At 31.9% G+C, this 23,416-nt stretch overlaps 1 protein-coding gene across 2 annotated transcripts in view; it reads right to left on the bottom strand.

Annotated features, from left to right (window-relative positions):
- sNPF-R (short neuropeptide F receptor) overlaps nucleotides 1-23,416 on the bottom strand; it is a 249,233-nt gene that overhangs the window by 201,847 nt on the left and 23,970 nt on the right. The window contains exon 1 of one of the 2 annotated variants that reach the window (XM_088225698.1): nucleotides 11,901-11,917. The exons of the other annotated variant lie outside the window; for it this stretch is intronic. The gene's annotated coding sequence lies outside the window, so the exon portion shown is untranslated. Of the gene's footprint in view, nucleotides 1-11,900; nucleotides 11,918-23,416 lie in introns of those variants that run through there. 2 annotated transcript variants of the gene reach the window in all.

Genomic DNA, 23,416 nt, shown 5'->3' with positions numbered 1-23,416 from the left:
ACCCTAACATAAGCTATATACTTGTGGAGCAGTTGATTCAATATTGGTTTGGGCGAATGAGACAATCCATTTTACTTCTACCTAGCTCCACTATCCATTTTTTTATAGCCTTTTTAAACATTTTCTCGTTATTAATTGTTTAAGTAGATAGTGGAAGTAGGTTATAGATTTTAATTGAATAATACTAAAAATCTCTTTGTCCGAAAGTGGTATTAGTTTGTATTTGTTTAAGTTGTCTTTGTGTTAAGGATCTAGTTATTGTATTATTTGTATGTGAAGTATTTTTGGGGTTATGTCTTTCATTTGAGTAAGAGTAGTTTTTGAATCTGTAAGTGAGTATTGCTTTAGCGTATATTTGTTTTGGTGTCATAAGTTGTGATTTGTGAAATATTTCTTCAGTAGATGTCTGTATCGAGACTCTGAGTTTTATTTCGTATAAATAAATAATTAATTAACCAACAATGTGTTCATATACCACTGATTTTCTCAAATTGAACAGTTTTGGTTGGTAGGAAGAAATTGCTTTAAAACTATATGTATGTTAACTGTATATGTTTATAAAGAGTTTAAAGAAAAAATAAATAAATAAAAAAATGCTTAATTTGTTTAAATGTAGACAAAATCCCGAATGTCACTGAATGTGTACTGTGATTACTTAAACCAGCCAATGACGTGAGCTTTTGTAAAAGTATAAAAGCCAGGCTTCTATAATTCATTCTAAAAAAAAACCTCACTGTGCCTTCGTCAAAAGCGCTCGATGGTTAATAAATACATAATTCAAACTAAAAAAAAACCTTAAAGTAATCACTTAGACCAGATAAGAGAATTGGAAAAACAGGGATGAAAGTAAGCTGAATGATGTCGAAATGCGATCTCTCAGGCGAGTATGTGGTGAAACTATGTACGATAGATACACAAATGTTGAGATCCGTACATTATGTAAGGCTGAGACAAGCATTATCGACAAAATCAAGAAAGGAGCTCGGCGCTGGTTTGGACATGTAGAGCGAATGTACTGCAAAAGAACGGCTAAGAATATTTACAATGCAAATGTTGATAGATGAAGAAATAGAGGAAGACCGAAAAAGACATGGTATGACCAAATCCAACAAATACTTGAAGGTGGACATGTCAAAAGTCGGAATAATCGGCGCATGCATGAGCAGATGTTTGAATGTAGAAGAAGCGAGATCTGTATGCAAAGATATAGTGATGTAGCGTTATATTTTCTCTGCCTACTGAAACGGCGTGATGGTTTGTTGTTTGTTGTTGTTGTTAAAATGTAATTATTTTTTATTTTAAGTTACTATTTATTTTTTCTTGTCTATTACAATAGCTTAACGCGGACACATCTTAAAAAGCCATTATAAGTTGGTGAAAATGCAAACAAATGTAATTTTAAATTAAATATAAATAAGTTATTATCTGCTTAGACTAAAAAAAAATATTGACAATTTGCATCAAAATTATTGACTTCGGAATTTTATCATGAAACACCAATAAAAATACTTGAATATCGGGTTGATTTCCATGTTCTGTGAATTCTAAGTAACGAAATCTTTGAATTCGGATATTTCTTGCTTATTTCTTATAATGAATTCAAAATAAATACTCTTGCTTCCCTTTGTGATGTGAACAAGCGAACAAACAATTTGATTTTCAAGGAACACGAATAAATATAAGGATGTTTACATTAACTAAATGTAAAACACGGCATCGCCAAAGCGTTTTTGAAATTTGTATCTCGCTTAAATATTCACCTTTAAGCTGATTATTTTTTTAAACATCAGCCACGTTATGTAATTAATTCATTTCTGAAAGCTGTTTTCTTACCGAAAAAATAAATTTTAAAACCGCTGAATCAAATTATTTGGTTAAGATATTATCTTGTTCTCTTTGAATAAAAAATCTTTTTCACGTTAAAAACTTAATTCTTAAGATCATCCTCTCTTTAAAGCAATAAAATAACAGAATTGAAAATAAAAATATTTGATTAGTGCAAGTTCAATATAACCTTATTTTATTAAAGGTCAACTAAATTTTAAAACAAATATTTTTATCATCTATACCAGTGGTCGGCGAACCCCGGCTCGCTAGCCGCATATCGCTCTTTAGCCACTTGAGTGCGGCTCACATGGCGCAAATTCAACTTTTTGAATTATTTTGTCTACGGGTTAAAAAGAACTTTTAGGATTATTGCCACTAAAAACATGTGACAAAGATATTGCAAATGGTGTTAAAGATAGCCTGCCCGGCTTTCTCCGTGACAATGTCTCGCAACAGTTTTCTGTCCTACAAAATGCTTATTACACGTGGACAATGGACAAGTTCTGGGACAGAACAATATTGTTTTGTTTACTTGTAAATGGCCTTTAATTCTTATTTTCTTCGTTTTTTTCTTTCGGTAGCTTTCTTTGATTCATTCTGACGAGGCGCAAACTAAGGCGTGAGCAAAGGAATTGCTAAATAATTGAATAAATAGAAAAAACTTCTCTCGAGTAATTTATTTGTGTCAGTCCTGAAGATGTGGCGGTCGTTTGAGAACTTACAGACATAAAAAAAGTTGATTCAGTGTTTTATAACAAAGTTACAAGTGAATGCGAATATTTGAAAAACAAATATTCAACATATAATATTTAATCATGTTAATTATTTAACATCTTAACCCATTATAGGGCAAGACTCTAAGAAAACTTTGAAATTATTTTTTCAACATTAAAATGCGTTCACATATTATTATATTTACTGGTTTGGATTTTTTTTTCTTTAGCAAGTGTCAAAGATGTGCTACCAATGACTGTTAATCAGTTAACTCATCTCTAAATACAAAAATAATTCTGATTTTATTTTTAATAAGTCGAAACATAAAAATTGAAAACGTCGTGCTTAAATTACAAATAACATCATTCACATCCCCCTATCCATACTCGACAGTACGTTTTACGTTCATGTTTTTTTTTTTTTGCACCACAACAGGCCAGGAGGCCTAATTACAGTGGTGAATTACATCACAGAGCACCCAGGCTTGAGAAAAATCAAATTTTTAAATTTTGTGTTCCCACCGGGAGTCGAACCCGGAACCTTCCGTGCGTGAGTCAAGCGTCTTGACCACTACACCATGGAGGCCGCCAAATACATACCGCGTACATAGGGTACTACATTGAAATACCAAATGCATCGTACCTTAATTGTCTGTTACACAAAAGTAAGGTGATCAGTCTTACGCTTCAGCTGCCAATCAAGAAACAGTAAAATATTGCAGTGTTAAACCACCTTCATAAGAAAATTAAGGAAGAATTTAGGCCGTTTATTCCAATTCATTTTTTTTTCAGGATTTCAACATATAATTACAAAGATTTTTTTTTAAAAATACACCACAACAGGCCAGAAAGCTCTATTACAGCTGTGAATTACAGCACAGAAAAACCAGGCTTGAGACATGCCACATTTAGTTGTTGTGTGTGAATCAAGCGTTTGTTAAGAAGAAGAAGAAGGTGTAGTGGTTACAATACACCTTTTTCTTCTTCGCGTGTCATGTCAGGTCCCCCCGACGTTGACAACCACTCGAGGGAAAGCTTCCATATCCTGAGCAGTGCGTGACAGCTCCTCCACAATTATAATCCTGGTCCATGCTCTGATATTTGGTAGCCAGGAAAGCTGTAGTATTCCCATCTCTCTCATTTATCATTACTTAATGCCTACGCTCACATATTTTTCACACAGCGGTCACTCACGGATCGGATTTCCGAGGTTCGAACCCCACAACAACTCGTTAAAAATTGACTCAATTTTTTATCATTGTGTTTGGTAAATAATAAAAACGTTTATATTTATTCAAAAAAATAAGGTATGATGTGTAATTATTTATTTTAATTTACTTAATTTATCTTTTGTTAATAATTATTACACGAGCCCAGCCAAAAACTTCATAATAAGGTCTTAAATATGTAAATATGCAATTGAATTGTGATAACTACCCCTTTATTTTGGAATTTTAATCTGCATTTTATGAGCCGAAACCCGTACTTAAACTTTGGTATTTAGATTAAATGAAATAAAGAGAGTAAACATCAAAAGAACTGAAAATATTGTCACCTACGCTTGGATGGAACTTTAGTTATACACGTATTTTTCGCATTTGGACAAATGGTATTCCCCTGGTTTTAGCCGATTTCAAAAATTTAGCTTGGGCTTTAACTCTTTAAATAATGACGGCTACATTTAATTCTGATAACAAGTTAAACAAAGTAAAATTTGAATATTTTTCATCTAAATCTAACTTTCTAATAAATTGCGTTTGCCAACAATTTTAAGTGACCTTTGAAATCCAGTAGTTATATTCAGATAAGTGAGAAAAAAATTATTACACTTTGAGATTTCAAGATGTAAGTAAATAATATAATTCTCATGCGGATTATTCACGCGCAATTCCAAAAATTAACACTCAACATAGTGTCGATCAGTAAAAGTTGTCAAAAATTCTAGTAGTTTTACTGGTTTTACCTGGCAGTTTATTATATACCTAAAGTATAATAATTTGCCAAGTGAAATACATGTAACAATAGCATACGTATCTCAGAAACCTTAAATAATATATGTGTTTAATTTCATACGATTTATATTTTGTTTGTCCCTGGCTAAGTAATTTTATTATAAAGTATGATGTATTTTTTTATTTTATGTATGTAGTCGGCTTCGTGGTTTATTGGTCAGCGCGTTTGCCTACCATGCAAGACAATGTTAATTCAAAATCACACTCATTTAAATATTAATGAACTTGTTAAGGCTTTTTAAGCCGTGCCCGTGTCAAGCCATAATAATTCACAGTTAAAAATACATAGTTAAATTAAATAAAAATGACGTAATGGATTGAATAATAATCTAGATAAACAAAGTATAAATAATAAATAATGAAATATCAAAGAAGACAGTGTAAAAAAATAATCAGATATTAAAATTCAAATTATATGATTTTAGATTCATACATAATAAAATATACAAAATAATTATCATTGAAATCAGTAGAAAAAAATATGTAAAAACATAATTGAGATATGTTTTCTAGAAACTCACCCTATCCTGTAGTAAGGAATGAGAGTAATATATTACACTATTATTGTAATACCGTCGTCGCTTTATTACATTATTATTTAGTGAATACATATAATTGGATGGCAGGCCCTACTATGTATACATTTTATATATATATATTTTTTTATATTCATTTAACCCGTACATCTGTTTGTATTCGAAAAAAAATAAAAAATAAAAATAATATGGCAAATAACAGAGAGTACTGAATTAATAATACAAAAATACATAGAGGAAAAACCTTTAAATATCAAGATATATAAAAAGCAAATAAAAGTATGGAAGGAAAGCAGATTAGTCAATTTTCGCCAATCTCGAACTTTAAAAAGATTAACAATCTCGTCTCTATCGATGTACAGTTACCAATAGAAACACTTTTCTTAAATACATTGGCACTTGTGGAGTTTTTTATGGCTGCCGGAAGTGGATTAAAGATTTTAGGATCCAGGAAGGTAAAGTTTCTTTGAGCTAGCTTTGAGTGAGTGGTAAGGCCAAGGTAATTAATTAATCCTTCCTGCTGATCGCGTCTGTATATTTTGCAGTGTCCATTATAACAATTAATGTGTCAATTCAGACATTTTTAACTGCATAGCTCTTATTAAAATAATAATTGTATTTAAATCAAATGAGTTAATTATTTTGGAATGTTTCTGGATGCACATATATGGTGTGATCAGAAAATAACGAGAATTTTTCAATTTCGCGGGTTCGGAAAGTCTATGTTATGTTAGTATATTAGTATACAAACCCCTGAAAAATGCTAAAATTTTCAAATGTATTCATTGTTTACTTTTTCTGTCGCAGCCACTAAGGTTGGACGTGTTTTCATGAGCTCGGCGATTTTCGTTTGTTAAAAAAATGGATAAAAAAATTTGTATCAAATTGTGTGTAAAAAATGAAACAAAGTGTAATAAAGTGTTAGAAATATGAACAAAGGAGTGCGGTGAGTCTGCTATGAGTAAAAAAAGAGTTTTCAAAATGGCCGTGAAGACGTTGAAGATGACGAACGGCCCGCACGCCCCAGCACATCAACAACCGATGAAAACGGGGAAAAAGTGAATAAAATGGTTATAAACCATCGCCTAATCACAATTAAAAAAGTTTTTGATAATGTTTGCCTATTTATTGGCTCATGCTATGAATTTTTTTAATGTTTTGGGTATGAAACACGTGGCAGCAAAATTTGTTCCAATTTTTTTTAATTTCGAATAAAAACAGCGGCGAATGGATGTTGCTTGGGTGTCACTAGATGAAATCAACGACGGCGACGATGCAAAATTGCAGAAATGTCATAACAGGTGACGAACATGGGTTTATGGATATGACTTCGAAACTAAGGATCACAATACGCCCAAGGGGCATTTACAAAAAATATACAGGTAAGACGAAAAATCATCGAAATCATCTTAATGTGTTAAAATGTATCGTCAGAAACGACAATATAACAATACACAACAATATTACAGTGGACCAATATTTATTTCATTTTACTTTCTTATTTTTATTTAGTGGGTCCTCTCAGGTAAAAATCTTGCAAAATGAAAACGGGCGGAGATTAGTCGACCTCGTGGTTTTTTAATAAATGCATTTACCTCTATTGTCTACCTTAAACTCTCCTCATTTCTTCTCCTTGGATTGGAATGCGAGGAGCTTTGAGAATAAGATAAATAATGATTAATTTGTTTAATGAACAGTAAATATCAATCGACCCTGTGTACATAATTTTATCGCGCCGTATGGATTTTTATCATCGCATAAAAAGCCCAAAAACAATCCACGTCACTCGATATTTTTAATAACACAATTTCTGTAAGCTTGTTTCGTTTTTCATTTAAAAGCAATGCGGAACAAAACAATTCATCCAGTTAATCTGGCGTTGCGGTGAGGGTTATTTAAATAAGGTTCAAGGGGTGCCATTTAATTACCTTTGACATTTGATCTGCGCCGCTGGTTGAAATTTATTTGTTTAAATTTCTTGGGGACCCGGCTATAGAGTTTGATTTACACAAATATTTTTTGCTTGCTGTTTGATGTAAAACCCTTCTCCATTATATTTTAATAAAGTTGTCAAAAAAATAAAGTCTTTTTGGAAAACAATGACTTTTTTTAACCCAATGCGACGTTTTGTAAAATATTAAAAATTTATTTTGCAACCTATTAATAAAATTATTTACGTATCATCATCAATTTTTTTTTGTGTGCGTTTTTAATAAAAAGAGAAATAAAGTCATTGACTACTTACATTTGCACAAACTCAAAATATTGTTAACTAAACTTGAATTAAAAATACAAATAACATTCGACTTTTTGGCATCCTGTATGTTTTGTAAAATTAAAGGCCTTTGAACACAATGCAAATGAAGTTCTACCTTAATGTAGTCCCTTAGTAAGGGCTATATAAAGATAGAGCCGCCATACATCAATAATGCCTACATTTAGGGACGTACAAGCTTGCCAGTGGCGAACTTACAAGGGCCACTTCAGTATGAAAGCTTAAAGAGAGTGTCTACTTCACAGCAACTCCGTTCCTCATACAGTTTCATTTTACGGAAGAATAAATAAATTTAGTGTTTTTTGTATTTGTCAATAGACCGTCAAACTAATCCAATTTTTTTTAAATGTTTTTATGTATCGTATTATCAGCGCTATGGTTTGTTAAAGTATTGTAATTATGAAATTACTTCACATGTGACGTTGCAAGTTCTCTTCGGTGAGCTCTACTGATTGGTGAATTAGCTTCCCGTAAACCGAAAATCCATCACAACACTTTGTAGTTGGTTGATTTGGAAAAAATAGTGACGTCGTTCAAAGTCTATTCAGATATACAGGACCAACTTGCCAATAGCTATGCCGGGGGGCCATCTCTATATTTAACAATATTGCCTTGGATATTGTCATTTTTCATCGTAAATAACTCCTTTGCGCACGGTGATGTACTATCGTGTTACCACAAGCTGTGTAAATATAATAAATATATATAGAAACCAAATATTCAACAAATCCTTTTCCATAATTTATATACATAAACAAACAATTTTGCTCTGTTATATAAAATTAAACTAAAAATAATGAATACTCTCATCTTACATGCGTGTGTCCCCAATAATAACCGACTCAATCTCTTTTACACAAACACCGCCCACAGAATGGCGTCTTTGTCTTCCTTATAAGTTCTAACTTCGTGCTCGCTCTTAAACAAATTAGTTGCTGTATTGGCGTCATATTCATTTTTCGCGTAGTTAGGACAAAAAAAAATTATATTAAAATACAGCATGGTTATACAAATTTTACTTTCCTAATCCGGTGTGAAGACGTCCATTTGAAAATTTTAAAAAATACAACTCAGAGAGATATATCATGTCTTGTATGGCAAGAGTTAAGGTTGTAGTCTGGTAAAACGAACGCATTTTAAAACGAATGTTTTTTTTAATCTCGCAATAATAAAAAAAAAAAAAACATGAATTAGATAAAAACAATACTTTTTGATTATTTTAACGATACCGAAAACGATTAAGGCAGGTTTGAAGGTAAAAAAAAAGTCAATGAGATATTGTTTTAAATTGAATATTACAACCAGAATTATCTTTTTTGTTCAAAAAAGAGGATACAATTCTATAAAAAAAGATTTCAAATAAAGTATTTCAATAAAAAAAAAAAAAAGTAATACCGAAGGCATGATTTCAAGTAAAAATAAAGGAAAATGTCAAAAAAAATGTATGTTATTTAAAATGCTTGTATTTCTTTTCAAAATCAAAAAACTAAACTTAAATTTCAGTAACTTTTATGTTCAATTTATAATCTTCAAATTACGGCAACCAATTTTGGTTCAATACTTAGTCTTTATTGAGATCCCAGAGACCTAAGTGTAGTCTTTATTTGAAATGGCGTAATCTGCCGCTTTAAAAGTAATTATATTTTAGTTACATAAATAATTTAAGTATATTTTTTAACAAAAATACATTTAAAAGGTATTGTTTTTATCTAATTTTTGTTTTTTTTATTTTTTTATTACTACGCGATTATAAAAAAATTCGCTTTAATATGTCAAAATCGTATGATTTTGTAATTTTGCGTTTGTTTTACTAGATTACAGACTTAACAAATTTGAATTAGTTTGTTATTTTTTTATATATTTGTGTGATATACTGTTATTTTCATTCATGCAAATATATATAAAAATGCATTAATAAGAGTATTTTGACCACATAAATGACACTCAATGAAAGTAGGAGATTTATAAAAATTAAAATGTGTACCTAAACACTTAAAACGCATTAGTAATAACTTTGAACACAATTGTTTTTTTATTATTATCAATTCTTGATTCCATTATTTCAGGAGTATTTCTGTTACAGCTATTTTACAATATTTTTATTCTAAAGAGTCACTTTTCCGCATGTGAACTGTCACTGAGTGAAGTATGTAAACATCACTAAAGGCTTTAGACTGATAAAAAGTAAGGACACGGACAGGACATAAAAGTAATCACACGATTTAGCCATGTTTCAATTAAAAAATCAAATAAATATGCATTTGATAAAAACAATACTTTTAAAGGTGTTTTCGTTAAAAAAATATACTTTCAAGTTTTAGAAAACTTAAATACAATTTATTTTCAATAAACAGATTACGCTTTTTATAATACAGACAAAACTTTAGAACATTCTTGTTTTTATCTTAAAGGGTTTGAAAATATATAAACCGTACGATTTCATTACTTTTATCAGTGGTTTGGAAACTTTGATGAACAGAAATTTCCGGTAGTAGGTAAAAAAAAAAAAACGGGACGTGTTGTACTGATTTTGCATATCAAAAATCAAAAAAAATTACGTTTTACTGTCCGGTTTTCCAAAGTCTAAGACCTAAAAATTTCGGCTGTTTTTTTTGTTGTTAAGAATGTGTATAAAAATTAAATTTCCCGTGTCAGCTATTTTTCAATTTTTTCAAATTATTCATCATGTCTGTATACTGTACGCCCAAAGACAGCAGTAAAAACTAGGCGCTATTTTGGGTTTTTGGATGGTCTGAAATAAAAAAATTAGTCAAAAAAAGTAAAACTATAGATACCAGTCAATGGTAAATATCCATCGTGTGTAAAAAAGTAATTGCTCTAGTGCAATAATCCAGGGAGAAATTGCGGGAATACGTGTATATTAAGAAAAGTCAGTCCGCCTTTCCTCTTAATAATAGCCAGGACTCTAGCCTCATCCCACGGTAATCCCATGTCCCTTAATTCCGCCGAACGAAGGCAAACTATCTTCATCGACGGCTTTCTAGGACGGAGAGAGTCCGCAGGTGTGAAGAGGCAACTTAGGTTAAGGCTCTCTTGGGGCATCCTACTTTAATTTTATTTTCATGGCTCGTTAAAGGACATTATTGCGTACGTTCTAGGACTTCAATGAAAGTATCGTTATCGAACCTTTGGAACAATTTCACTCATCTCAGCTTAAGCCCGATTACACCGTTAGACCTTAAAATTCAAGAAAGGAAGGACATTTATAATGTCAAGAAATTTGGTAAGCTGTATTTCATTTCAGATGATCGCAAGTATCAAGAAACTGTAAACTATTTCAATTAACCTCACCCGTGCGAAAGAATTCCCGAAAGTGTTCATTTACTGGACAAAAACATACCTCTTTATGCTCCCAATGAAATAAAAAAACTTTGCTCGGCGGCAAAGTGGGAGCGGCATTCGTTCATTTTGAGGGTGATAAAGAATTACCAGGCAAAACATTGAAATTAGACAATTTCTGCTCAGTTTTTCAGGCTGAACTACTTGAAATACGAGAATCTCTCGAATAGTTATTAAAAAAACTACCAGAGTGGTGGGTTATTGCAAGAATATTATCAGATTGTCGTTGGGGCGTTCAAGCTAAAACTGATACTCGATCGGTAAATCCATTCATTGTAGATATTTAGAACAAAGTTAAGCATCTAAAAATCAAAGGGATGGTAATTCAAATATGCTGGATAAAAGGACATGCACGTATCATAGGAAATGAGAGAGTGGATGAACAAGCAAGAGCCGCAACTTGTAAAAGAACGGCACCTTTCTTCTTAGAATTTACCTTTAGTTTTTCTAAACGCTGTATAAAACAAAATATGCAACAGCGTTGGAAGAATCATTACCGCGCTTTTTCTACAGGTAAAATCACTAAAATGTTTTTCCCAACGCTGGCTGATGCAGCAAACTTCCATCGTCATCACTAAAGTACTTTCGAAAAGACCCAATTTTTTACCGGACACGGAGCTATGAGAAATTACCCATATTGGTTAAAATTAAGGAATGATGACTTGACTTGTCTTGTTATTGTCTATGCAATGATATTTCTTCACAGAATATCGAACATCTGTTATTTCAGTCCCCATTTTTCAGTTTACAACGCCAGAATCTTGGAACAGCATGCAGAAAAGATGGGATATTCTTAACATATATCCACATAGTAGTTAGAAGTAGTTGTCACGCGCCATTGTTCTTGAACTTTGCAACAATGGTGATTAGACTTATAAAGGAAATCCAAAATCAGTGATCAAACATCCCATTTCCAAGACCAACAAAACCGATTATTTCCTAGTACCTTAGCCTTGTACATGACACGTAAGGCTACTAAATACAGGGGTCCAAATAAACATATAAAAAAAGAACCTTAGGAAAACTTGGTTTCTGTTTTCTCACACTAATATTGACAACTAAGTGAGAATGTTTCCAAAATGGAAAAAAATAATTCTCATAAATGCGTGTGTATATGAACGTGCGCGAGTTCAGTAAAAAAAATCCACCGTGTCAATACCTTTGTATATGTACTTACCTTCGTTCCAATGTTCAGGCGCCTCTTGTTTGAAATTGGAATCCTAAACAAACAAAATTTTCTAAATACATTGTAAGGGAAAGTAAATTGGGCAGATTCCCGCCCAAAACTCAGCAGAAAGTTGGAATTGAGTTACAAATTATTACCGCTATTTATGAAAATCTTTTAGCCAGTACACATTTATACGAGTACATGTGTATCCATACATTTATGTTTATCTTCAACACGTTACTACGTATTATAAAATCAAATTTAATATTTTTGTTAAAGTAAATTACAAATCCTATTCCTTGGGGACGTGCAAAACGTGTTAATCCAGGGGTATGTGATGGCGTTCTGCTGAGGGTTAAATGTTTATACAACTTTATTTTATTTTTGAAATAATGGGTCTTTTTATTTATTTTTCCCTTTTATAAAAAAAATTATAAATTTATTTGTTGAAAGCAACAAAAAACTAATATTTACAAATAAACCAAAATTATAAAAATAGTTATTTTACTTTCCTATATAATCTAAAATATAATATTAAAAAAAACCAAACGTGTATCCATATTACTCTACGTAATTATAATATATGAAAACAGAACCTCAATTTTATTAACACAGGTGGTCTTATTGCCAAATGCCTATTTTTTCTAATGAAATAATAAATTAATAAGTTTTATTTCTCAGTTTTAATACGTCTATGGAAAAAGAGATACTAAAATAGAACTAGTTATTTGTGGACCTTTATAAAAAAGTTGATATCGATACCAGTCTTAATTAAGAAAAACGGAATCAAATGAGGAGAAATATTACTCAGCCGAATCGTAAATATTACACGGTTTATAAAGTGGTTACTTAAAACAATCGATGTGAAATCATAAGCTTTGCAAATGCTTAGATTTATTTTAAATAAATTATCTAATAGTAATATTAATCCCGCTAGGAAAAAATCCAATATTAGACAAATCCAAAAGGTTGTTAAATGTTCAGAGTGAATATTAAATTACAATTAAAATAAACCCCTAAGCTATTTCCACGTAAAAGTAGGCAGTGCGGATAGAGTGCTACAACTCCGTATTTATTACTTTTTTCAAAATCAAAAATTTTGTTCCAAAAATGGAAAAAATCTATTGTATGAAGCCTATGTAAAAACTTAAATATGTAATTTACAACTACTATGGGGAGCAGGAAACCAAAATGACATAAATAGATCACAAAAACAGCTACAGACAGACGTTATACAATTAAACTACCAGACAAAACTAAGCAAAAGACTCCTTTACAAAATAAAGATGTTTAAAATATTATCATTAACAATAAAATATGAATTTAAAAAAGAAAAAATATTTCGTTAAATGAATGTAATCCGTAAGGATTTATACATAAATGAACTTAAAATAAAAAATTATGTTTAAAATTTTCATGTCAAAATGTCCGTCTTCAAGCATTTGATGAATTTAGTAATGTCACGCCATACGCAGTCTTCCCCATATTCAGGATCTATAACATTTCAACAATTAAATATTTTAAACGGATCTTTTGCCGTCCGAACAATAGGCATGATCCTATTTTAATACGCTGTATGTACACTAAACATTTTCCTTTACAACCTTTTTACTGTGTCTATGGAAAACAATTATCTTCAATAAGTACCTTCTTATGTAAGTTTAATGGATCATTATCATTGTCTTCATTAATTTACCTAAATTGTCCCCTAAATTAAAGAATTACAGAGAAGATAAGGCAATAGAAATTCTGAAAATTTATTACGGGTTAATGGTTAAGGTACATTCAACCAATTGGACAAAAGTAGATGGTTTTGACAGGGGTTTCTTTTTAACTGACCATAAAAGTTGATTGTAATTGTTTTAATTTCTAAAAAAAATCGATTTTAATTAATAATCCAGATATTTTTAAATCATCAGGAAACGGTAAAAATTCACAATATGTTTGACAATTTTAAACATAAATTTTTAATTTTCTTACATTTTTTTTTTTTTTACATTTTTTTTTTTGCACCACAACAGGCCAGGAGGCCTAATTACAGTGGTGAATTACATCACAGAGCACCCAGGCTTGAGAAAAATCACATTTTAATTTTTGTGTTCTCACCGGGAATCGAACCCGGAACCTCCCGTGCGTGAGTCAAGCGTCTTGACCACTACACCACGGAGGCCGCCGTTGTTACATCAAATAGTTAAGTATCTTAATGGGAGCTGAAACATTCCCAATATGCCCTAAACCCTAGTGTGGGTTACCTAATGGGCCAGGAAGCAGAGTGTAGTGCTCCGGCAAAAAGTACCAGGTCAGCACTTTGCGAAGGAACTGATAAAAGGGGACTCGCAAAGTTTTGCTTTTGACCTAATAAAGCTCAGCCAAAATCAAGTCAGGGTTTTCACTAAAGCCCTTACAGGGCACTGCAGATTGAACAAACACCTTGCTAGAATGAACCATTCTGAATCTTTTAGATGTAGGTTCTGCAGTGCAAAATGGCATTCACATTTGACAGTTTGACTCTCGTTAGAGCATCTGATTTTTTATTTTTATTTTTATTTAATGCACAAAATACACAATTTTACATAGCCACAATTATATGTTTTTTTATGTCCCGACTTGTTAGGAAATTCCGTGTTAAGTCGGGACTCTTCGATATATAAATCAAAAATCAAAAATAGTTATTTACATATTAAAACAATATACAGGTAATCAAAAAAATATGCAAAATAATCAAAACAATATACAAAATATACAAAATAATAATAGAAAAATAAAAATAATAAAAATTTATAATACATGTCGAAAATGGAATCAAAAGTATAATATAATAATACGTATGACAGTGATGACATAAACATATACGATATACGTATATGGATAATAATGAAAACAGCAGCGATGTAATAATACGTATGACAGTGATGACATAAACATATACGATATACGTATATGGATAATAATGAAAACAGCAGCGATGTAATAATACGTATGACAGTGATGACATAAACATATACGATATACGTATATGGATAATAATGAAAACAGCAGCGATGTTATGCATTTATTCCCGAAGCAATCTCATACAGTGGTCTTTACCCCTCGATACAATCCAGTTATGGATCTTCATCTTAAATATGGACGTTGTTTTGGAGAACTTAATATGTTCATCCAAGACGTTGAACACTCTTGGAGCTATATATGAAAAGTGTATCCGAGCAAACATCGTACGCGTTCTCGGTATTAAGTAGTTTAGGTTACGCGAAAGCCTCGTACGGCCATTCTGTTGGGATTCCTTCCGTTATTATTTGCATTATTTAAGGTCAAATGTCAACTGGCCTGTGACCTGACATGTTTAAATTAATGATTTTTTTATAATTGTTTTTATCATAACAAGCAAGCAACAGTCGGCTGTCACAATTTATAAAAACCTTTGTATCACCGGGAGCAGAAAGGATAATGATGATAATGATGTTGATGATTTTTTGAAAGTACATAATTTTGATCGATTTTTTTAAACTACTCTGTTTTTGGCGCCTCGGAACCAAAACCATCCAGCTAAGGGAAGGTAATTCCGACAGACAATCCACCAGGAAAGGCAACGGAAAACCATTCTGGTCATCTTTTCCCAGGAATCACTACGGCGAGTACATCAATAAGCAGTCGTCCTGGCTGCGAAATGTAAAATTAGCGCAGGACAAAATACATATGCTTTATCTGGATTGATCGACAACGTTGGGGGGACCCGGCAAGGCACTAAAAGAAGAAGTCTGTGGTTTTTAGTTGACTGATTTACATTAGTTTTAGCAATAAGGCGTCCAAGGTGCATATATTTTAGTTTTTGAAATTTTAATAAATAAAAATGAATGAATACATATTTGGTACGAGACACCTTCTCACTAATAAATATATTGATTTCGGAAAGAAGGATGATGATGAATTTGTTTTATTTGACCCTTAGATGAAATAATATTAATGGAAATGAAAGTACACGAAAATTAAATATAACCTTGCAATTCACGAAAGTCAAATAAATTTGAATACGTTTGCTGAATGTTCTTCGGCGGGGAATTAAATTGAATAAATATTTACTTGGAGAATGTACACACCTTAGTTTTCGTTTGTTTTAAATTTATGCCACTTTCTTATTCAAGAGTGTTTGTTTATCAAAAATATATTCATTAATGTTTCAAGTACGTTTTTAATAACGAAATTCACAAATTAACATTTTCAGTTTTTTTTCAGTACAGAAGTACGGCGTTTATTTGCATAAAATATACAAATGATTACATTGGCGTACAAAAACAAAATGTAATTAATAATATTAAAATAATTGCTGTTATTACATATCAGTAAAATGTTGTTAACTTACAAAATTAAGCAATGATAAATTGCAAGGGAATATTCCTAACAACATTACTAGTTAAAAAAATACCAAATGTAAAACTTATAAAATTACAACAGGGATGGTGGACCTTAAATAAGGGAATTTGGAAGTCTAGGCATTTACAGGGCTTGTGACCTTTCATTGGCTGGTTTAAGTAGCCACTTAACACACTGTGTAACATTCACCATTTTGCTTATATTTAAACATCCATACTTCTTCAACTCTTCCATTTGTTGATTTAAGTGAAGTTAAAGAGCTGAAAACTTTATTGTTGTGAAGAGATTCATCTGACATAATAATTTCACATACTAGGCAACGCCTGAAAACAATTTTTAAATTTTTAAACTTCTTCTTAATGACTACCGAGGGGGTGAAATCCAGTTATTTGTCTACTAACATTTAGGCAAACTCAAATATTGTAAGTAAAGCTTATAATTTATTTATTTATTCATATATACGACCAATGGGTATTTTTAAGGACATATTTATACATAGAAAAATATTATAAAAAATGTTGAAAGACTCAATGGTATATAGTAGACTTTGTGGGTGTGGAAGCGGGAGAGGGGTGTTTATAATTGAATTTGATTCAGTGATCATTTGAAAAAAGACAACTTGTCATCAAAGAAATTAAGACTGGTATGTTTTTTGGCAGACCTAAAAATTCTAGGCATTGGGGAATGAAAACCATAGTTAGTTCTATGGTTATAGGTTTGAACGAGTAAGTTTTGTCTGAGGTTTCTAGTTGGGATATTTAATTTTATTGAGCTCAGTATTCCAGTTATAATGTACAATATAATAATTTAAAAAAAAATCTTATTTTTTAATATTATCTTTTTTGTAATTCTATTATTTAACATTTGTTTTTTTAGATTGATCAATAAAATTTGAAAAACTGAAAAACTTTTTTTTGAACTAAGCAACCAAACATTCTACGTAGCTTACAATCTAAAGTTTAAAAGAATGAGAACAATAGATTGAAGAAATGTGGATAAATAAATGTAAAATAAAAAGAAAAAAAGTTATAAAAAACGTTAATGTTATATAATAGATTAAGTTTTTCTATCGATATTTTTTGGTGGAACTGCAATTAAATTATTCTTCTTCTTTTTCACATCCGCTCCTAAGTGGAGCATGTGGACATCATCAATTGCCTCCAGGAGACCCTATCGCCAGCCAGCGCTCTTGCTTTTTCCCATGTCAATCCAGCGCCCCTTAATTCCGCCGAATAAAGTCTAAAGATCGTCATTGACGGCCTTCCAGGACGGCGTGAGCCCGCAGGTTTAAAGAAGAAGCAACTTGGGTTGAGGTTCTCCCGAGGCATGCGCAGCACGTGTCCAAGCCAGGTCCACCGCCGCATCCTCAAGACGCTCGTTATAGGAGACTGCTGCGTCCGTTCTCGGACTTCAATGTTAGTTGTAAAATCAAACCACCTTATACCTAATGTTCTTCTCAAGCACTTACTCTCAAAACTCTCAAAAGAAGTTTGGTATTTTGAGTTATGGTAAAGTGCCAAGATTTTCACCCACATAGGAGAACTTGCATTATACAAGAGTTGAATATTCGGAATTTCGTTTTGACCGAGTATAAACTAGAGTTCCAGACAACACGCATCATGTTAAAAGTTGCTCCAGCAGTTCCTAGGCGGGTTGCGAGCTCTTTATGCATGCTTCCATCCTCAATTATGTGTACTCCAAGTATTTATATCTGTCAACCTTTTTAATCATCTTTCCATTATTATAGAGAAGCTGATCAGCATTTAAAATATGAATATAATAAGAGAAATACGTATTTATTTTTATTCCACTTATATTGATATTTTTTGTCAGTGACCAGGATTCGTTATGACCAACATCATCAGACTGGTGGGAGGCTGAACAAACGAATATGTTGTACACATTTGGAAGCAGGGGTTGTAAAATATGATTTTATATAATTATAAGAATAAACGTGCTTAGATCGAAATAATTTCAGAAATTTTATTTAGTTAAACTCTAATAGGGAAACGTCATGTTTTTTTTTTAACAATTTCAATTTAATAAGGGTCCATGAAATACTGTTGAGTAAAAAAAAATTGAGCTATTAGTAGCATAAAAAGTATTTCATTATGTGTTATTTTTAATTCCCGCAAAAACTGTTAATTGCACTGGCCACGTCCCTAATACGTCACGGTTCGGTTAGATTTTGAACTTTGTAAGTGTCTGTTTAAATTGAAATAGAACTTCGTCACGCATCTTGATGTCACAATTGTTAAGGCCAAATTTAATTTTTAAAATTATTTACGAAAACATTTTTCCTTAATATCCACAATGATTTGGAAAAAAAAAAAAATTTTTCTAAATTCAATTTACATGTTTTCATCGGCATTCGTAGTATGCGATATTTCCCTATTATCCTTAAAGTATGTATTTAAAACCCTAAATTGGGAAAACAAGGGCGTTGAAACCGATGTAACCGATAATGCATGTACTTGAGTCAGATTTGCAGATGACATAGTGGTTATAAGTAAAGACATGGATAAACTAGGCGAAATGATTATGGAACTACATGAGACTTCAAAAAGGATTGGTTTGGAAATGAATATTCATAAAAATAAGATTATGAGTTTAACAGGGAGAGACAATTTCATTAACAATAATAAAATCGAAATGGTTGATGAATACATATATCTAGGACACAAAGTTGAACTTGGTAAAGATATACAGCGGAGTTACCAAAAAGAATAGGGCTAGATGTGCTGCTTTTGGAAAACTAAAATATATTTTTGAAAATAAAAAAGTCCGCTTATGCTTAAAAAGACAAGTTTATGAATCGTGCATATTGCCGCTGACAACATACGGACTATAAGCCATATCTGTAACACAAAAAAGTAGCTAGAAATTTAAATGCACACAATAATCCATGGAAAAACAGATGCTTGGTGTATGTCTAAGAGACAAAATAAGAAATGAAGAAATAAGGCGCCAAACCAGAGTCTTAGATATCATGGTGCATCATCGTGCAGCAAAATTGAAATGGCAGGGGGCAGGATACCTGGTGAGGCAAAATGATGGCAGGTGGACACCCAGAATAATAAAGTGGAGACCATGAGCAAACATAAGAAGTGTAGGTAGGCCACAGAAAAGATGGGTCGATGACATCACTTCTTTTGCTGGTAAAACATGGATGGTGAAAGCAGGTGATATAAAATAATGGAATCGTTTCGAAGAGACCTTTATCCAGCAGTGGAGACAATAAGGCTGAAGAAAAAAAGAAGAAGATCATTAAAGTATCGTATTATTAGGTTATGGGCGGTCGCTATTCACATATTCAGGTTTGACCAGTGGTCTCTCAAAGATGCGGCTTCTTTATTGAGATAAAATATCACATTAACATGAGTTCCATGATCCATCAACTGCACTACAGAACCTTTATTGAGAAGTTTCAAGAATGTCAATTTAATCAAATGTATTATATGTGCAATGCCTTGTTGGAGCTCTAGTATTAACCATTTGGTTCATTAATGATATACATACGTATCAGCATAATTCACATTTAATATAACCATCCTTAATATCCTAAGTAATACAAATACATTTACAAGGTGCAGACGGTGTGTTTATGGTAAATATATTGATGGGTGATTTCCATAACAAAATAAATAATCAAGAAGGCCTGTAGAGTTCGCAGTTTTATGCTGTAAACATAAAGGTCAGTAAATTCAAAGGGGTTCAATTAACTGTGTACCTATAGGTCCATAAATATCTTCTTAACCTTGCCATTAGGTACGCTGGAAAATGTATTCAAAAGAAAGGTTAAATTACCAGTAAAAATTATGATGTTTTTAACGTTATATTTTTAATAACTTCAAATATCTATGGATTTTGGCCGAGTGATTGCTAAATGAGATCAGTAATCTGCATCCACGTGAATGAAAGAAACCGTTCTGTCCGTAAATTAGAACCAGAACAATAAAAGAGTGTTTTTGACTCACAGGTAAAAAATTCCTATTGGAGATAAGTCTGCCTCGCTGTAGAGCGATTCGCGTGTTAGCCTAGCTCGAGGTTCTAGTTCGATTATCAAGTTGATCATTAATTCTAAAGCTCGTTTGAACACAACAAAATACGCTAAAATTTGGCTCATGTATGTAGTGCCCTATTCACTACTTAGTGCCGAAAGGAGAGTCATTATAATCGTGATCGTATTTTTTCTTACCACATCACATTGTGTCGGGTTGTGGTCCCGTGGCTAGTGTTGCGGACTCATGGGCCGGAGGTCCGAGGTTCAAACCCCACTCCACCTCAACTTGATTTCCATTTTCTAATAGTGAGTTATTTACAACTCGTTGAAAATGGCCACCAAAATTGAAATATTAGGGTAAATTTAAGAACGCTAATATTTCTTTTTATAAAAAAGAAAAAAAAAACATATTACAACAGAGATTAGAGCATTTAAGAGAAGGTAATATAGAAGTCTCGGCATCTTCAATGCTTATGACATGTCAATGGCCGGTTTAAGTGGCCACTTTACACATTGTGTAACATTTACCATTCTGCCCATATTTGAACATCTTTATTCCTTCAATTTTTTCATCTGTTGATGTTTGTGAAGTTTAAGAGCTGCAACCTTTATTTATGCGGGTGAGATTGATCTAATTGAATTATCTCACCTACATACTTGGCAACCCCTGAAAATGTTATTTTTTCAATTTCTGTACTTCTTCATGGACCGGTGGATTTATCAACAATATTTTGAGTTTGTCCAAACTTTTCTAGACAAAGACTGGATTCAGCTCCCTGGGGAGCTGCTTACATCAGCATATTACAACAGAGATGAAGAACATTTAAGAGAAGGTAATATAGAAGTCTACGCATCTACATGGCTTATGACCTGTCGATGGTGGTTCAAGTGGCCACTTTACACACTGTGTAACATTCACCATTTTGCCATATTCGAACATTTATATTCCTTCAATTCTTTCATCTGTCGATGTTTGTGAAGTTAAAGAGCTGAAACCTTTATTTATAAGTGGCCACTTAAACCAGCCATTGACAGGTCATAAGCTCTGTATATGCCTAGACTTATATTCTACCTTCTCTTCAATGTTCTTCATCTCTGTTGTAATAAATTGATGTAAGCAGCTCCCCAGGGAGTTGAATCCGGTCCTTGTCTACAAAAGTTTGGACAAACTCAAAATATTGTTTTTTATTACCAATTATTCCTTAATCTGTATTGATACAAATATCTTTCTACCTGATAATCCATTTCACTTAGTAAAGATTTGAGTCTGTCAGATTTTATCAGCTAAAAAGCATTTTATTCTCATAAGAAAGCTCTGTTTTTACGTTGTGTTATTTAATTTAAAGACTATCAAACAAAGCTGAAAATGTTTTTTTTCTTTTTTTACGTATCGTGTTATCAGCCCTTTAATTTTTTATAGCTTTGTAATTTTGAAATTACACGCCAGTGACGTCACAAATTTTAGTAAATGAGTTCTGCTGAATTATAAGTTGGCTTCCCGGAAACCGAAAATCTATCATAAGACTCTATCATTGGTTTATTCGGATGAACTTGTGACGTAACTCGAAGTAGTTAAAAATCTATTTAAATCTTTTTTATTATTTTTTTAATACATTTTCGAGATATTTGACCGTACAATTAAATGCTCTAATGTTGACCGCGTGTAGGATTTTTTTTTATATCCAGTTTTCCTTGCCCAACTTTCTTATTCCATAAAAATACTTCCAAAACTTTAATTGAGTTTCCATTTCTAGATTTTGACAGAAAAGGCAATTTGAAAAAAATTCAACCCTTCGCATCATTGAATACTGAAAATGAAAAAATAATCATTCCGTTCTGTACCTTAATATAAAAAGTTTGTTTTTAGAAGAGTTTTTTGGTATACTATATATGTAGCTTAAAGGATAAACCACGGGACTCGCATTGAACAAAATGTTCAGGAAACAACATTTTGAGAAATCATAACTTTTAAACCAAATAAGATATTTTCAATTTACAAAGAACTTTCAATGTAAAATAACGATTATTTCGATAGTAAAAGTACATTTTAAAAAAGCGTATCTAGGACTACTTTTTTTTTGCATTAAAGCAAAGTGGACTTTAGATTTTTATTTTGACTTAAAAAAGCATTTTTATTTTAACTTAAAAAAGCATTAACAAATTACAACAGAGATAGAGAACATTTAAGAGAAGGGAAGATGTAAGTCTGGGCATTTACAGGGCTTATGACCTGTCTTTGACTAGTTTCAGTAACCACTTTACAAACTGTGACATTTACTTTTTTGCCTATATTTGAAAATCCATTTTTTTTTAAATTTTATATCTATTGATTTTAGTGAAATTAAAAAACGAAAACCTTTATTGTTGTGAAGAGATTCATTTGATCGATATATTTCACATACCAGGAAATGCCTGAAAACAATTTTCAAATTTTTAAACTTCTTCTTGGTTTTATTACAATATTTTGAGATTGTCCAAATTTTTGTAGACAAAAGACTGGATTTCACCCCTTAAACCAGCCAACAACAGATCATAAGCCCTGTAAGTGGCTAGACATCCATATTCCCTTCTCTATCTCTGTTGCAATTTGTTTATTATAATGACTTCCTAGGGGGCGAAATCCAGTATTTTGTCTACTTACATTTAGATAATCTCAAAATATTGTTTTAAAAAAGCCTTTTTATTTTAACTTTGTCGACCTCGTGGTGTAATGGTCAGCGCTCAAGAGGTCTCGGGCTCGATTCCCGACATGGTTGATATGAAATATTCATTTAAAAGGGCGTTTTTTACAGTAAAATGGGACAGGGAATGACGACGATCATTTTTATAACAAATGTGGACGGTTTTATTGACATATAAAAAAGCTAATTGCGAAAATTTCTACGTTTTTTACTTCAAAACTGCAAAAAGTGGACTCCCGTGTTTATCCTTTCAGGCACAGATATAAATCCCTATAATCTTCTTAAATATAACAAGACCAAAATAATGATTTTAGTTCAACTTGAATTTAAGCCTTGTGACAAAATGTTCCTTAATTTTACTGTTATCACGAGTCTTTGTTCAAAGTAATCACAAATCTTTTATCTTACATTTAATCTATTTTTATATTTCCTGCTTTTACGTCAAAAGGCAATTGTTTTACAACTGTTCC

The sequence above is a fragment of the Micrasema longulum genome, unplaced genomic scaffold (assembly GCF_059751315.1).
Source record: "Micrasema longulum isolate JH-2025_06_02 unplaced genomic scaffold, ASM5975131v1 h1tg000382l, whole genome shotgun sequence".
NCBI lineage: Eukaryota > Metazoa > Arthropoda > Insecta > Trichoptera > Brachycentridae > Micrasema > Micrasema longulum.
This window is presented reverse-complemented; position numbering and strand designations above follow the sequence as displayed.